Below are 18,429 nucleotides of genomic sequence, written 5' to 3' on the forward strand. Positions count from 1 at the left end.
GTGTTTTCCCAATTCCCCCTTAACTCTAAATGCTGTATCTCCACTCAGTCTAACACACAAGCAGGAAGCTGTCAGAAAGTTGGTAAGCACCGGAAATCGTGACATAATTAAATAAGAACGTGGGCTCGCCACAATGAAGTGTGCAAAACAGGGTTGCCACCTCCCCTCCACCATGACTGAGGCTTTGAACAGCAGCCTACAAAACTGAAATTTAAAAGGTGAAGCTCTTCCCAGTGTATTAGGGTCATAATGAGAAATACTTCACATGTTGAATTTCTGTCTGCTTAAAAGCTCAGACCTGCAGGGAGGGAGGAAAAGATTAACAATACACTCTTCAGTTAGTTTAAGGACCGCACACTCCTGGATGGAAAATCCTCTTTTTAAGATCAGCTACATACTAATGCCCCCAATTTAGTCCAAGTAAGGCATGGCACCTGTAAGCAGAGAACTAATGTCACTCATCCCTTCCAACTATCCATTGGTACATGAACATGTGTCAGCCTGTTGCTGTTCACGGCCCAACCCTGAGATGACTCAGGAGCTATGAGATGAGTCAGTGGTCAGAACCAATGAGTGAGTCAGGGTCAGAGGAAACAACAGAATAAAGGAGCACTCCAGATCACAGGAAGACCTCAGAGGGAACAGGAAGCACTTTATGCACCTTCCTGCTCCGGAGGATCCAATGGGCAGCCAATCAGGGCAGGGGGTGGGGTACACAGGTGTTTTAAGTCAGTTGGGAAGGTCCTTCACCAAAAAGGTTGCTACCACATGGAACCGCTGCTTGCTGATCTGTAATTTGCAACATCAGGTAGAGTGATGGACCACTACGCAAATCCTCCACACAGAGGCTTTGCAACCACACACTCAGACTGGCCCTGGCCCTATCTACATGCTTGGTTACATACTTGTTGGACTACACCTTCCATAATTCCTGATCACTGGTCATACTGGCTGAGGTTAATGGGTACTGGGAATCCAACAACATCTGGAAGGCATCATGTTAGCTTCCCCTGACCTGAAGTACCGTGGCAATCTTTTTTTCTTCCCCAAACGGTTGGCTTTAGTATTCATGTCAGGGCTTAATTTGGACCAGCAGATACCAAAGTCTGAGAGAATGAGTGGAATGGATCCATTAATCACGGGATCAAGAAGGATATAGCCACTGTTATGTATGGTGCAGAGGTGATAAAACGGTAAATACACCATTACACGCAAGCAAATAACCATGTGATGACTGCAGTTATCACATGACAAACAGAGTTGCAGTAAGAGCTAGACCGTGGACTTCATTTAAGCTAGACAGTGGACTTCATTCAGGTCCAAAGTTCAGAGAATATCAAACACTATTTCATTTTGTGAAAACTCACCCAGAAAGATGTATATATTATGTTTTCTCTTCTATTTATCAAGAGGTTACCCTTTAACCATTGGAAACCCTAACACGACAACATTGTGGTTCAAAGGACTACCAGTAATCTGTACCACTAGCTGAAGTCACTGCTGTCAGATCAACCACTCAGAGAATTGGACATTGATAGGACGCTGGGAGGTGGGGAGACTTGCACATAAAAGCTTCTCTTTTTCAGAGAGGGCTGCAGAGAGACCAACACTGCTGTTGGCACTGAAGTCTCAGAAACCGAAACGCATGAAAGACAGTGAGCAAACAACATAAGAGAGAGTGTAATAGCGTAATCAGGATCTCATTTACAGTCCGACTTCAGATGGAGTCACGCCCAATTACAATAGATATTCAGTTTTCATAATCAGTTGTTTGCAATTCCAGAACACAAATACTGTGATTTGCATCTTGAGTGATTTGTATTTTGTGGAATCAACAATTGTGGGCCTGCAGGCACATTTGGAAATCTAAGGAACTGATGTGGGCACCATGAAATACCCATTACAGAAAAGAAAATTGGGCACTGCTCAGAACCCGTTTCCCCACCCTACCCCATAACAAATGAAAACCAGACCAAAAAATTTAGAAAATCAGGCAACTCCCTCACAGCAACAAAAAAAGGTCCCAAACCCCCTCATTTTAAAAAGTAATAAAAGTTTGGAAAAGCAGAAGCTTGCAGCACCTAAGGGAGCCAGATTGTGGACCCCTTAAAACGTGCTACACTTGGATACAGAGATGTCATCCTGTACATTAATTACAGTAGTACATCGGGTTAAGAACTTAATTTGTTCTGGAGGTCCGTTCTTAACCTGAAACTGTTCTTAACCCGAGATTCCACTTTAGCTAATGGGGCCTCCCGCTGCTGCCACGCTGCCACTGCACAATTTTTGTTCTCATCCTGAAGCAAAGTTCTTAACCCCAGGTACTATTTCTGGGTTAGCGGAATCTGTAACCTGAAGCGTCTGTAACCTGGGGTGCCACTGTACTTCACCTATCTAGATTCCTCCTTTCAACTAGGTAAAGATATAACTAGCTAAATAAAAAACACAAACGAATACTTCGGGCAGAGTTTCTCTAGACCTCTTTCTGACTGTGTGTTTGCAACAGACCTAATGGTGCTTGACAGCTGCTAAACTGTGGATCTGAATGGGGTCAACTGACTAGCTAGAGCAGTAGTGAGGAATCTGTGGCCCTCTAGACGCTTTTGGACTCCAGCTCTCATCAGCCAAAATGGCCAATTGTCAGGACTGGGGGGGGGGGGCACTGGTCCCCTACTTCTGAGCTAGAAGATCAGCTCACCACCCCTCCAATATTCTTTCGACTTTTAACATGTGGGCTTGTGATGGTGGTGAACTGTGAATTGACCCTGCATTTCCCATAAAAGTGTAACTCTAAAAGTTTGGCTAAGGAGATGGGGGTGAGGTGTTTCTCTACTGAGAGAATCCACAGTTCAGAAAAGTAGTACCTAAGCTGTACAGATGAGTATCACCATCACAGGTTATGTGGTTGGGGAAGATCTCTACCTGAGACCCTGGACAGCTGCTACCACATCTGGTCAACAGTACTGGGCTAAACAGACTGATGGTCTGATTCCTGACATCAGGAGATCTGGAGTGAAGTGCCGTGAACATCCAAGGATGACACCCAGCTCTTTCTCTCTATTCCAACAGAATCAGGAGAGGCAGCTGAGGTGTTAAGACCAATGCTTGGATGCAATGATGGGCTGGATGTGGGCCAATAAACTGAGGCGTAATTCTCCAAATCTGTGAGGTGGGAAGATGGCCTGCGCTGGTCAAGGTTGCACTTCCCTGAAAGGAGCAGGTTTGCAGCTTAGGGGTGCTCCCTAAGTTGTTTAAAACTGTTTTTAATATTGTTTTAATTGTTGTAACCCGCCCTGGGACTTTAAGATGAAGGGCAAGTAATTAATAATAAACAAAAATATAACACAGTTCAATAGGTATTGAAGTGTAGGCGGGTTCAGGCATGACCCAAAACCGAGATTCAGCTCAAAAAGGATTTATTGGAACATCAAGTAGATGAAGAAGAAGAATGACAAACATGGACACTTGGTCCAGTATATAAACCTTAAGCCGGCCCAGGCAAAACACACACACCACCTGTGATAGGTCACTTTAACACTGCAATTAGCGAATCACAACACTGGCCCAATCTCAGCAGGGACTGGCAGCCTGCCAGCTACAAACAATGTCATTGGAGGGTTTTTTAATCCTCTCTGTCTTTTGTTATGCAGATGAAGCTCCTGAGCTACAGGAGGCCTGAAGGCCTAGGCCTGCATTGCATACGTACAACCTACAATGCCTTCGTACATAACAGGTATATCGTTACTATGTTTGTCCAAAGCTCAACAACTTATTCCTGTTTGTTTAGATACAATTTAGTAGAGCTGTCACCAAATTTAGAAAATTGTAAACCCTGAGCTGCACTAGTTGCAATTAATTAATCGATTAAATCTACAACACAAGCACACTTTCTTTGCAGCTGCAGGCATTATCTTAGAAAAGGTGTTCTATATGAGAGAAAGTGGGGAATAACCCTTTAAGATGGCAATAGTGCCCTGCAGTTTTTATAAATACTTGCCTTAAAAGATTTTTTTTTTTTTAAAAAGAGTCTGCTGCCCAATCAACCAAAGGCATGTTTCCAATTGATTAAAATGTTTGATCAGTTAACCTATCCAATTAAATCGAATAAAGGTTAAAGCCCTACAATGGCATGCATTTGTCAATTATTTCCATCACCGTATATACCATGTAATAGGTTTGAACTACAAACTCCAATCACTTTCCAATATAGATTAACACTTGCAGAGTACTGGATAAATTAGAAAATCTTAAGTCTTCAATCCAAAAAAAGAGGGAACAGGTTTAACAAAAGTGATCCTGAAGAAGCAGAGACTATTTGGACCTTAATCAATCCTTTGTGCAATGTTTTAAGCTTGCAGCTTGCAGCAGCAGCTCTAGCTGTTAGATTCAGTACAATCAGGTACTATACAAGAACACAGTGAAGCAAGTTAGCCCCGAGGACTTGGCATTTTGGAAGGTGGCAGCCAAATGAACATACCACTCATTGAGATTTGTGCTACTGTGTACACTTTTGCAGAATACACATGCCTAATGGCACATCTTGCTCAACCATATGGGCTCCTGCTTGCTGTACATGTAGCCATGATTCTACTGCCTAACTAAAAGATCAGGATAGCTGTGTTAGATGTAGGCAAGCGGATAGCACTCTGTCAGGTGTTCAGGCAGCATGTATGGATGCTAAGCCAAAAGTGCAGGAAATCAAATTATGGCTCGCAAGCCAGGTATATTTTCTGCTGGCTGTACTGTATATACATCTCTCTCCCTTCCAAACAATTGTGTGGATCAGTTCAAAGTATGACTCCAGGCTTTAACATTGGTTTGCTTAGTAGATCAACTGACATTTTAGTTGATTACTTGGTATAGATCCATTTTAAGATACAGGGCAAATTTTAATCAATAGAAGCTACAATTATGGGAACACTTTATTTCTGGAAGTTAATTTTTGATCTGTTGAGTTACTGTTTACAGTCAGAGAATGAAAAATGATGTATTAGAGATGGCCTCTTTGAACTATAATTGGCAGTTTTTGTTTATTAAAATGTACATTATCATAGTTTCTTTAATAATGCACAAATACAATTATATTGATCCTTCTATGGTATGTTAATTTAGTTGTACAATTAATCAATGAAAAAGTATTTAATTAGTTGACAGCTCTAGTTCTAAGGCAATCAGCACCCAGCCCTTCCTGCTGGGAGCATACTTTTCCACTCAAGGCCAACCTGAGCACTTTGATGCCAACGCATTCCAGAAGGAGAAAAACGGATGCTTGAAAGCCTCTCTTGCAATCAGAGTTTGCAGGGCTATATTTGACAATGCAGAACTCTTTGTGGCAGAAGTGGCTAAGGTTCTCCACGCAGGAGTTGGGTCAATGCCCTGCAGTATAAAGACAGCCCTCTCTGCCTTCCAAGTATGGCAGCACATGACACTCTGTACAGTGTTTGAGCCATACAGCCTTTGTGACTGCAGCACTCCACACAAAATCTTGAAGCAGTAAGATTACTTTGAAGTTCCCAGCGACATTTCAGAAAAAGAACTACGCTTGAGAAGTCTTATGCAATAACTTGACTGTAGCAGCATGCAATACAGTGCCGTAGGTTTTAACTGTCACTGTCTCTTTTAAAGTCAGGTCACTTATTCCTATTATCTCCCCCCAAGACTAAAGCAGCGCCTAAAGCTTCAAAGGTAGCATTGTTCCATCAAGGCTAGCTTCATATGCTTATAAAAGCCAGATTCCAATAACCATTTGGTTCAAAGCAGATACAAACACCTACAATTCCATACCCAGTCAGTAAGAATGGATGTGAAGCATCTAAACTTGATCCAAGGCCATATTCATAGAGAATGTAAGAGCATCTTTCCTCATCCTGGTATCCTAATTTTTTGGAATAAAATGCCCATCAGTCCCAGCCATCAGAGCCATGTCGGAGAAGGCTGGCATGAAGGATTCTGCATCCCCAAATGGGAAGGGGAATAATACATTACCCCTCTATTTTCAGTAATGTTAAAATCTGAACTATCTGTGAGCTAAGGTCTCTGTTCATTTCAGCTTAACACTGGGGACATTTTCAATGTACGGTACATATTGAAGTTTTCAGACGAGGAGTGCAGAAGAGACCCTATCATTCTCTCCCTGATTAATGCACTCTCTCATTAATTTTACTTATACAAAAAACACAAAAAAGCAACCAAGCAAACAGAATCTACACTTGGAAATCAAGCTCTGTTCCATTTGGCTCACACTACCAATAATCCCATTAAGCCAAAGCTGCAAGTTTACACAGTACCCAGTTTTGCAGTTATATGCTCTCAAGAGCTGACTAAGGCATTTTTACAAGGGGTACCATTGGGGAGAGCAACATACACCCAACCTATCTCAGGACCACCTACATTTCTGTTTACTGCAAAGTAGAAAAGTAATCAAAACCCTTATTCTTAAAATGTGTATATCTTTTTTTCCACAATTCCCTCCCCACACTTCTACTGAAACCACTTCCCCTACATGTGCACATTTCGGATTTCTGCAGAGCAACCACTTCAAAAATCATTCCCTCCACTGATTCACCATTTTGATTTTGATTTGTTCATGGTTAGCAACCAGCAGCACAGTTCCACACATATGCACTCAGAAATATGTTCCACTAAATTCAATGGGACTTACACATAGGTAAGAAAGAGTGTGTACATAGGAATACAGTTTAAATGTGAGATACACCTGGTACCATACAGTGGTACCTCTGGATGCGAACGGGATCCGTTCCAGAACCCCGTTCACATCCTGAAGTGAACGCAACCCACGCCTGTGCTTCTGTGAGTGCGCGGGTCATGATTCGCCGCTTCCGCACATGCACGTGGCATCATTTTGAGTGCATGCACAAGCGGCGAAACCCGGAAGTAACAGGCTCTGTTACTTCTGGGTCACCGCAGAGCGCAACCCGAAAATGCTCAACGTGAAGCTACTTCAACCCGGGACATGACTGTATTACTAGTGTCAGGGGCTTGCAGCTAAAGCTCAAAGAACCTACGGTAATTTGGATAGGGTTAAGAAAACAAAAAAACCTTGCAAAATTGCTGTTTTAGGGGTTGTTTTTAAAAGTCTGGAACAGATTAATCCATTTTGCATTACTTTCTATAAGAAAGCATGCCTTGGTTTTAGAACACTTTGGTTTTGGAACAGATTTCTGGAACAGATTAAGTTTGGGAACCAAGGTAACACTGTACTAGCTTGGAATATTCCATACAACCCTGTATTTATTTATGTTTGTTTATTTATTAAATTTGTATACTGCCCCTATACCCGTAGATCTTAGGGCAGTTCAATAACATAAAGTCACAATATGAAAAACAGAAAATACATAATAAAAACAAAAACAAAGCCTAAGCAATACTCCTCCCTTCCACAACACATTTTAAAAGGGCATCAGGTGTCAATCAGCCAAAGGCCTGGTTAAAGAGGAAGCAGGTTGCTCAATATTACCACACACACACATAGCATAATCCAGATACATTAGGGGTTTGAAAAAGCATCTTGCCTAATGCCACTGGGCAAGTTTATAACATAATTAGCAGGGAATGAATTGCATTTCCCCCGTATCTAAATACTGATACAGTATTTGCCATTTTCTCCAATATTCACTCAATCCACAACAAAGACAGTACCTTGAAAGACAAGGAAACCAGCAGAACCGATGAATATCAGTTGCACATTTACAATAATTATGCATTTATTGTGCTATATAAACCAATTTTGTCTGGAAAGACACGCCATAGTGCCAGTGGAACTTAATTGCATGTGGACTTAAGAGAGAGGTGGTAGAAAGGAAAAGGGGTGAGCAGTCACAAGAACTCAGCATATTTAGGCTGGAGAAAGAGGGGATGACAAAAAGATGAAGGGGTGTGAGAGGAAGGGCAAAGCAATAGAACAGCAGTTTAAGATAAAAATAGGTGCTTTAAACACCTTGAAAACCAGTTGGTCTCCACAGCAACTGCAGGTAACCAGAATTAATGGGCTTAAATTACAGGAAGATAGATTTAGGTTAAATATAATAAAGAAACAAAATAATTGGTGGACAATTGCACAAATTGGATGCAGACTGATTTATCCATCTCATTAGAGGTTTCTAAACACAGGTTGGGTAAACCTCTATTATGTGTCGAAATCCTTTAGGTGCTACTGACCTTCTTCAGAAAGAAACCTTCTAGTCTGACACAGGGCTTTTCAGACTGCAATACCATGTACACTTATAAGTGTCATTGAACTTAGTGTGACTGGGTAAACAATAAAGTACTGTGCAGTTATAAATAGAGCCTCAGGGCCAAACTAGACAAGATAAAAGAGATCCATCTTTGGTTCACCTATCTGTATTTTAGCCAAAAGCAGCCATGGGGGGAGCCCCATCTCAGCTGGGACCATGTATTTTAGGAAAGCAGCTGTTGCCCCCCCCCACCAGTCCAATTTACCCGTGAAAATTATTCCCTCACTCCCACCCAGCTACTATTTTACCAATGAAAATTATCCATTCTTTGGTTCTCCTATAGCTTCTCTCTTATTCTGTTGTTTGGGTGAAAAGGTTGGTCAGTGATCTTAGAGGGAGCAAACTGTGCAGTGCTTTTATCCCAGTATCAGTAGCCAAATAATAAGAGGATATTATTTAGGTTGAGGGAGTTGGGTATGTTTACCCTGGAAAAGAGGACACTTGAGAGGAGATATGATAGCCATCTTCAAATATCTAAAGGGCTGTCACATGGAAGAAGCTTGTTTTCTCCTGCTCTGGAGGATAGGACCCAAACCATTATCTTCAAGTTACAGGAAAGGAGATTCTGAGTAAACACTGGGAAGAACTTTCTGAAGGTAACAGCCGTTTGACAGTGGAACAGTCTCCCTCAGGAGCTTGTGGACTCTCCTCCTTCAATGGAGGTTTCTAAGCAGAGGTTGGGTGGCCATCTGTCATGGATGCTTTAACTGAGATTTATGTAATGCAGGGAGTTGGACTAGATTACTCTTGGGGTCCCTTCCAACTCTATAATTCTATGATTAGCATTTCCCCAAATGGGCAAGATGGCTCTTCCAAATCTGTTGTTACAGATGTGTTAGGGGCATGGCTGGTAGTCCACTGGTTCAAATAGCCACTCATTCCCCAGGAAGTAAGCCTTTGTCTCTCAGTTTCAGCATCTCCATTTCAGTAATAGAGGGAAACAACACAGGCTTACTTTACAGCTTGGATGTGGCCCCTTTTTCAGTCTTAGGGCCACAGTCCCTTCTGGCTGGCCTTTTGGGGGCCATGTACCAGAGATGGGTGGTGCCTGAGTTAGAGGTTGACAGAGCAGTTTTACCTTTGTATAGTAAGCTAATTTCTTCACACTCACTTCTCTCTCTAACCTCCATTAGCAAAAAGCATAATCAGTTCATTACACCTTCTAGCCAGGCAAAAACCCACAAGGAGGTTGCAAAGGGTGGGGTAGTTCAGAAGAGTTCTGGGGACTGGGAGGAGTCCCAGGGGCCTAATAGAGAAACCTGGAGGGCTGCATTTGGCCCCTGGGCCTGAGGTCCTCCAATCCTTCTTTCCACAGTTGTTGCAAGGATTCCCATGTCAAAGGATGTGGCATGGCTCCAATTGCAAAGCAGGTACTGCAGTGCCAGGATTGTCAATCTTTTATTCTTTGCAACTATCAATCTGAAGTCACCTTTTCAAAATGGCACCTTTTATCCCAACAGGACAAAGCGAAACCATGCCTTGCTACTATAAATTCATCAGTCATCACACAGAACTGTCCATTTTCAGGCAGATCTCTTAGAAGCAGGATTTTAAAGACTGCATTAAAGCCATTCCTGCAGCTGCCAGAAGTCTTACTTGCTGAGATGCTAAGACAGACTTGCAGTGCCTGGTTCCCAAAGAAAGCCCTGTGAGTAACATAGCTTTTCACTTCCATAGCCCAGAGTAGATGGGCATCAATTATTTTGAGTGCTTCTGGTGGTTTCTTCTTACTACAGCCAGCCAGCCAAAAGCCACTAAATAAATCACACTACTACTAGAACCCATTACATTTCCAAAAGGGAACATTCAGGTGGATTTGTAAGAAGAAATAATATAAAAATTAAATAGTGCAGCACAAGGGACTCGCTGTGCATTTTGCAAGCTGTTAAGACAAACAGATTCTGCAACGAAAAGGGGTACTTTCACCCCTCCCCAGACTAAAGAAATTAAAAAGAAAAGAGATATACTGTACGGCATTTTTAAAAATCTACACAGGCCAGAACCTGCAGTGAACTTGGCAAAATGTAGGATCTATTTAACAATGCATTTGGGTAAAAAAAGAGAAAGAAATCAGCATAAAGTTCAAATCCTAATTTAATACATCAGTTCTAGAGACCTTACATTAAAAATAGGAACAGGTTGAGGAAGAAGGGAATCAGCACACATGTAGCAGCCCTTCATACTGTTGGCCATAATAGAGTAGCTTCATTAAGTATTATTATCTCTCAATCTTTCAGACAAATCTACACTTTTCCTTCCTCCTCGGCTACTTTGCAAGTTTTATGCTGGTGTTGATGAAAGGACTGCAGCACTCTGAATGTCTAGTTCACTACCCCCTCCTCAAAAGCAGCAATGACATACAGAACCTTCTGAGCTAAGACAAAAAATGACTTTGAAGACCCAATTGATAGAACTAAAGGACTGGCTAAGTCTAGCTCACCAAGCCATTTGAACTGACAAAAACCTCCTGGAACCCAGCAGGTCAAAGGCTACAAATACAGAGAAAGACACAGACTGCTAGCTGTCATTCAAAATAAAACTTGATCCACCTTAAATACATTTAACCTGGGAGTAAGTCCCATTGAATTTAATAGAACTCACTACTGAGCAGACATGCCTAAGATGGTGCTGAAGAAGGTTTCATAGAAATCATAGAATTGTAGAGTTGGAAGTGACCAACTCCCTGCAATGCAGGAATCTTTTGCCAATGTGTGGCTCAAACCCACAACCTTGAAATTGAGTCTCATGCTCGACCAACTGAGCTAGTGAGAAGGACAATTTGATCTGTGAACTTCATTGGAAACGTTTAGGGCCATGTCACTAACTGAGAAGCTGGTGACTTCAATATCAGAGTCTTCATAAGATATTTTGCACATACAAAACAACTTGCTCCACTCTTAAGGTACCCGAGAGCCAGTTCAGTGTTTTTCCTTATTACATTACACCAGTGTGGCGGAAAGAGAAATGTGACAATTACACACTAGTTTGCTTTCACTGGGAATCCACTGCAGCTTCCCACTTAAATTACACACATGATTTTTTACACATGTTCAGCTTTATAGGGGAAATTACATTTATCAAGTGTCCCTCATAGCCATATGTACACATCCCATTTATTGACACACAGTCCCTTTGGCTGACATACCTTCTATCACCTGAACAAGTTGATCAGGCTTCCAGATCCCTTGTATTTCAATGGGGCACAAGACTGTGACTTATTCCACAGGGTGACAGCTGCACAGAACACCATTAGGGACATCATTGATTTTGTAAGACAACTTCACAACAGACACCCCACGCTGCTCCTTATATTTGACATTTGGGTCATCTGATCCCTCTGCCCATTGCTATGCACACTCCACTTCACACCACATATTCCCCAGCCCTTAATCGAGGCTTAATTGGCCTCTTCCTCAGCCCACTCCTCCCATATATCCAGTACTGTAGTCAGGAAACTCAGCAACCCGCTCCACTCCAGAATAGCCTTCTCAGTCTAGTATTCCTGTCCACTATTCCATAGTTGTGCCTTTAAATCCCACCCCTACTACACAAAATCATTGCCCCAGAGATTGTATAATGTTGTTCTTGCCCCCCCATCTCCACACACACAAAGAGTTGCGCTCTCAGGGCAGGACTTTGAGGGAGCTGTTTGGTGCCCCACTCAGCAGATGAGCAGGAGGGCCAGAAATGCAGCAGGGTTGACTTGCCACAAGGATATCAATCACATCTTAAGGTGAGGAGAAGTGTAAGTCCATTAAGTCCCAGAGTCTAGAAGAGTATGGCTGCAGACCCCAAGACTTCTTCAGCCTACCCTGCACCATTTCCAGTGCCTGACCTAGATGAGCCCCTGGGTGGGCGCTAAAGCCAGCATCCCACATCCTGCCCCACGGATTGCTCCACCACGGTGGGCCACTTACCTTACCCCTCTAGCCCAGCCTCCGTATTCTACAACTGCCCCCCCCGCTCCCGATTTCCTTACCAGATGCTTCCACAACTAAACAATCCCGCCTCCCTAAAGCCCCAGCAGAGGTTGCAAGCCCGCAGCACGGAGCCCACCTCTTGCAGATTGCCCTCGAGGCACACCTCGCAGCTACCATCTCTCCAGCAGCAGCTCCCACCGCTCCAGGCTGGCCCAGATCCTCTCGCCCGCTCCCCACACCTGAGCCTGCTCCCCTCCACGTCCCTATCCTCTCCCCCCATGCCCTGACCTCCAGAATGCCCCAGCCCCTTTTCTCTCACGATACCCCAATTGCCCGCCATATCCTAACTCCTCAGAACGCCCCCCCACGTACCCCAAAGCCTGGTCCAGATACGTGACCAGCGCAGAGCCCCCCCCCCCCCACATTATATTCCGCCTCGCCGTAAACCCAAGCTCTCTCTCTCTCACACGCACACACACCCCTCCTGGGCTTGCAGGCAGCAACGCGCCTTCCCTCAGCCTTCAGACGACCGTAGCCCTCCAAGCCTCCCGCAGCCGCATATTCCGAGGAGCCCTCTTTGTCCACCGCCTCCTACCCCAGAATGCCCCCCAATTAGACGCCCATTCTCACGCGCACTCTGTCACACACGTATATACACACACCACACGGCCTCGTCTCCCCCTCCACGCGCAGCCGCCCCCCTCCGTCTCTCACCTGCGCTCCGGCCGCTGCCCGCGGGTTCCACACGGCTCGCTCGCTCGCACGCCCGCCAGACACCCCCGGCCCGGATTCGCCTTCCCGCTCGCGGTCCGAGCCGGTGCCGAATGAGCGGCCGCCGCCACCGAGGCGAGAAGCCGCAGCTGGGAAGCGAGCGAGGAAACCCGCGCGAGGCTCTCTGCGCCGCCATCTAGCGGGCTCCCTCAGCACGGCCAGCGCGGCTTACCCTGAAACCCTCAGCCAGCCAGGCCAGGGGAAAGGAGGGGGCTTGCCGGGTTGGGGGCAGGGGCTGGGTTCAAAAATAATTGGAATTTTAAAAAGAACACCGGAACCGGTCTTGAGGGCCAAGATTCGGCCCGGAAAGGTGTGATGTAATTGAGAACAAAAATAAGGCGGCAGCCCTCTGGGCACGTGCAGAGTGCACATAATCCAAAACCCCCAAGAAAAAAAGAAAAAAAAAGAGAAACACACCCGCCTCCTGTCCAGGTTGGGGAGCGGGCAGTAATGCCAACCCTGGGTATCCAGGATCCCAAGAGAAAAGGATTTGTGACCCCATAACAGGTCCTAGAGAGGCTTCAGGAGAAGCTTCCAAGAGGCATGTTTAGTGTGAACAATTTACCAGTATATTATCTAATCCAGCCAATGATTCAGAGTTGCAGATCTAAAACCACTTAAAGCAGATTAGTTCCTCCACTTAGCATATTTTAACGCATTTTGTGTTAAGATGATGAAGCGATGATAGAAGGGCAATTTCCATCCACCCACGTCTTTGCAGAGCATCTTTGCATGAGAGAGGAATTTGTCGACTTTGCCCCTGGAGGCTAGAGGATATGCCTAGATATAGACTCCATATGACCCCACTGAGGAGTCTCTCTTCCAGGTTATAAATCTGAACAGAAACATGTCCTTCCATTCTCTCCCTCAACTACTTAACCCTCAAACAGGATGATCCTATGGGTCCACTTAGGACCTGTTCACACCTCAGTTAATTGTGGATTGTCTACCCCTTGTGTGCCAATTAATTCCCCTGTGTCCCACAGTTCTTCACTGTATACAACTTCTACCTCACACTTTCCCCCTCTGTAAACCCAAAATTACCTAGTGCTCAGAAAATCCAAAAATAAATGTGCACCTCTTATACAACCACATTTTGAACCATTCCAGGAGAGCTTTCTCTGATTTTTTATATGTGGGCAATTCTGATCCATCTCTTCCCTCTCTTCCCACTTCAAAAAAATGTTAATAAAAGCAGCTTTATTATTATAAATGTTTATTTTTACTATTATTAACAATTACTGTATGTTACACCCACCCCAAAATCAATGTGGTATGATCCAGAATGAGTGATAGAAGCAGGTGAGCACCAACATCAAAACTTAATCACACTGCTCTTGGGGGATTTGGAAAAGGTGCCAAACAATTTGTATTGATTTTAATAGAATGAGCTCGAAAAAGCAATGGAACAATCAGCTAGGGGGCTTAAATGATCTAACTCAGAGACTGTGCTGAACAATTTGAGAGCTAGGAAGTAAGGATATAAGATGGTAGCAAAAATTAAGAATTGCCATTTTCAGAAACAATTTTGTGAAGAAGTCAAGCACTCAGCTAGATGAAATGACGCTTAAGCATCTTGGAAGCTAGTTGATCACAACTGTGATAACAAGAATTGACTTGTGGCAAACACTTCTAATTTGGCCTGAGAAAATGGTTTCTAAGCTTTAAACTCTTCAGCTAGTGCCACTGATAACCAGGACATTATAAAGGATTCAAGTTGTAATCCAAAGCCCAATTACCTGAGGGTAAGACCTATTGAATTCAATACAACTTCCTTCTGAGCTGACATGATTAGAAATGCACTACCTGTAATAGATAAAGAGGTATTTAAATCCTTAATTTTTATTTACCGTATTTTACTGTGTCTAAGACCCCCCCCATGTATAAGATACCCCCTATTTTTGGGGACTCCAAATTAAGAAAACACCCCTCAGCACTACCCGTGTATAAGACGAGCCCCAATTTTAAACCTAATTTTCTGGTTAAAAAACCTAGTCTTATACACAGAAGAGTACAGTATTTATTTTATTAAATTTATATACCGACCTATACCCGGAGGTTTCAGGGCGGTTCACAGAATAAAATAATTTCCCTTGCCTGGGGAAGATGGCATTCCCATAAAACTCTGAACAACACAAAAATATTTTTTAAAATTGTATATTCGTGATGTACTGTTCTATTTTATTTTTTATTTGTAAGAGATGTACTGTGGTTTTTACGTTCTGTTTCCTTCCTTTTTTTCTTTTTCTAAATTTTCCTTGTGTGTCTATGTTGATTTTACACCAATAAAGATTGAATTACAATAATGATAATAATAACAACTTCTGAACTACACAGAAACATAGGGAGCTGCCATACTTGCTCAAGTATGATCTCATTCAGCTTCTGCCTTCTGGAAGAAGGTATAGGTGTATAAAGACCTGGACTAGCCACCTGAGAAACAGTTTCTACGTCTACGCAAATGCAATTCTGGTTCTAAACGCAGCATAAGGAGTCTCTATAGTATATTGTATTTTAAAATGGGGTTTCAGAGTTTTTAGGGGTTTTTGAATGTCTTATGTAGATTTTCAATTTCATTGTTCTGTATGGGACAATGACAATAAAGCTATCGTATTGTATCAAGCCATTGGTGCATCCAGCACAGCACTGTTGACACTGGCACCATCTCTAAGGTTTCAGGCAGAAGTCTTTCCCAGCCCTGCCTGGAGTAGCTTGGGATTGAGCCTTAGACCCTCTGCATGAAGAACATATTGTGCATCGGGGGGAGGATGTTTGCAAGGGGTGGGATCCAATGCTCTATCAATTTAGTAACAGCTAAAAATATTGAAACTTCAAAGCTTGACTAATATGGTAATTGCAGTTTGCAGCCATTTGTTGGTACTAATGAACCTACGATGCAGAAAATGTCTTGTGAAAAATGTACCATTTTGGAAAAAATTTCTGCCCCCCAAAGCATGTTCTCTAAGACTGAGCTGCAACAATGTTCTCTCTGAATAGTAACTGTTTGTTTCTATATACTTACAAGATATATTCCTTAGGGATGACATGAATTCAACTTTCATTTGCCCAGGCAATTTTGACAAGACACTATCTGACAGCTTTGGGAAATTATTGCAGGAAAGATCAGTTATCTATACATTATAGTAAGACCAAGGTTATTTGTTGTCTTTGGTACATCAAGGAATTACTTGTGGAAGACTGATTACTGGACCATTGGACAAGTTAGATGTTTTTTACTTGGAGATTCATTTTTCAGGATTTAACTAGATCATATCTGTACTATTAAACTCGATGCCATTAATAATAATACTTAACACTGGTATATTGCATTCAAGCATTCAAAACACTGTGCATGCATTATCTAGTTGCAATTCTTTCAACCTTTATATTAAATCAGTATTATTATCCCCCATATTGAAGAGGATACTGGTTGTGGAGAGAAAAACAAGTTGATAAAGAGAGAGTGATACGCCTAAGGCACAGGTGGAAAGTCTGTGGTCTTCCAGATGTTGCTGGACTACAGCTCTATCATCCCTTAACATTGGACATACTAGCTGGAGCTGATGAGAATTGGAGTCCATCAACATCTGGAGGGAACCATGTTGATTACCCTGACTAAGGGCACCTAGTGAGTTAACAGTAGAGACAAGACACAAACAAAGACTCATTGATTCATAGCTCACTGTCTTAGTTATATATGATAACTTAATGGAATTCTCAAACTTTGGAAACACAATGTGGGAAACCCAATCCTACTCATCCTTTAAAAACCAAATAGTAGAGTTCACCACAGTTCTTCTAACCTGGAAATTCCTCAAATAGCATACTGCAATCAATTTTGGGATTTCCCAGAAGTACCTCTTCTGGTGGCATGTTGAGACAGGGCTATATCTATGCAACATTAATGATTGGCCCAGAATCTACCTCCAGGAACAACTTATGAGAGAGTCACAGAAGACGGAATCTTCATTTCAGAAGAACAGACTTTCTCTAATAGAATCATGTGGATTTCCCATTGCATATTTTCCTGGCATTACACCAGCTGAATGCCTTGCATGAGGATGCTATGATAAAGTGCAGGGTTAATCAAAATCCTTGTAGCTGTGGAAGTGAAGAAAGGTGTTGTTAAGGCTGGGACTACTCCCATTAATTTCAATGGAACGTGAAAACTTTCATCATCTTGATTGTAAACAGAAGGTTATCCCATTGCAAGAGACAGGAGTGGGCGTAGGATTTTTCACATTTCCCTTCCATTCTTCAAATTTTGCGCTGCTGGTGTTCTGCCAGTGATAGTTTCACCCCAAATACAAGGTTACCACTACTGCACCTATAGTTTTTTCCACTATTTCCTCCCCCACAACCAATGTCACGTTGTGCTCCAAGTGTGTGAGAGAGTTTTTAACATTGGTCCTATCCTGCCCAGGTGGCATAACTCAAGAAAGATTCCCTCTCAAAATTAACTTTCCAACTAACATTTATAGGAACCAAATTTAAAACAAAACTTTTTACATGGGGCACCACTCAGTTGTGAAAGGAAAGACTGATGTCATAACTAATCTGAGCTACTCTCAGTCCAGTCAAGAACCAGTGTGGTGTGGTGTGGTTAAGAGCGGTAGTCTTGTAATCTGGTGAACTGGGTTCGCGTCTCCGCTCCTCCACATGTAGTTGCTGGGTGACCTTGGGCTAGTCACACTTCTCTGAAGTCTCTCAGCCTCACTCACCTCACAGAGTGTTTGTTGTGGAGGAGGAAGGGAAAGGAAATTGTTAGCTGCTTTGAGACTCCTTAGGGTAGTGATAAAGTGGGATATCAAATCCAAACTCTTCTTCTTCCATTTCAACCTCATGTTTGTTGAAGTCTAAATTGATTTGAGTCCTTAACAGTTAAGGGCTGGCTTAACTCATAAGAACATTAAGGAAAGCCCTGCTGGATCAGTCAGGCATGCTGTCTCACAGTGGCCAACCAGATATCTGTAGGAAGTCCACAAACAGGACCTGAGTACTCTCCCCATTTGTGATTCCCAGCAACTAATATTCAGAGGCTTACTGAACAGTGGCAGTGGAACAAAGTCATTGTGCCTAGTAGCCATTGATAGCCTTATCTTATTATCTGTTATTAGCCTTACAGCAGCTAGCACCCGTGCACCATACAAAGGAAGGAAAAGAGAACCTATCGCCCAGAGGGGGGATACTGGTGTGACTACTTCAGCCTGATACGCTGGATTTGCTTCAGGATGTAAGTATTAGATTCTAAGACAATGGCGTCAGTGAACACAGCACATGTAAGACAAGGCTGCCTATTCAGAGTTGCTATTCCAAACCAAGCCTCTAAAAAAATCATTGTCACCCAAGACTTGTAAACAAGACCTTAATGACAAAGAAAGGCCAGTATAACTAGATTCAAAGGCAATTAGATAAATGCAAGGCGGGTAAACACAACAGCTCGGCTTGTCAAAGGCTGTTTGTCAAGATTGTCAAAGGAATAT

General features: G+C 42.9%; 1 protein-coding gene and 1 long non-coding RNA gene across 5 annotated transcripts in view; one reads left to right on the forward strand and one right to left on the reverse strand.

Moving 5' to 3' along the window:
• SEMA4G (semaphorin 4G) overlaps positions 1–13,097 on the reverse strand; it is a 102,371-nt gene extending 89,274 nt beyond the window's left edge. The window contains exons 1-2 of one of the 4 annotated variants that reach the window (XM_083441533.1): positions 12,312–12,596; positions 11,401–11,489 (exon numbers count right to left, since the gene is read on the reverse strand). The gene's annotated coding sequence lies outside the window, so the exon portion shown is untranslated. Of the gene's footprint in view, positions 1–11,400; positions 11,490–12,311; positions 12,597–12,889 lie in introns of those variants that run through there. The other 3 variants (XM_083441532.1, XM_083441534.1, XM_083441531.1) reach the window with 3 other exon arrangements.
• LOC310678188 lies at positions 250–18,174 on the forward strand. The gene is made up of 3 exons (XR_014511682.1): positions 250–808; positions 3,651–3,733; positions 18,064–18,174. It is a non-coding gene; the product is annotated as an uncharacterized lncRNA (long non-coding RNA).
• The last annotated feature ends 255 nt before the right edge of the window (positions 18,175–18,429 follow it).

The sequence above is a fragment of the Podarcis tiliguerta genome (assembly GCF_965153285.1).
Source record: "Podarcis tiliguerta genome assembly, chromosome: 5".
Taxonomy (NCBI): domain Eukaryota; kingdom Metazoa; phylum Chordata; class Lepidosauria; order Squamata; family Lacertidae; genus Podarcis; species Podarcis tiliguerta.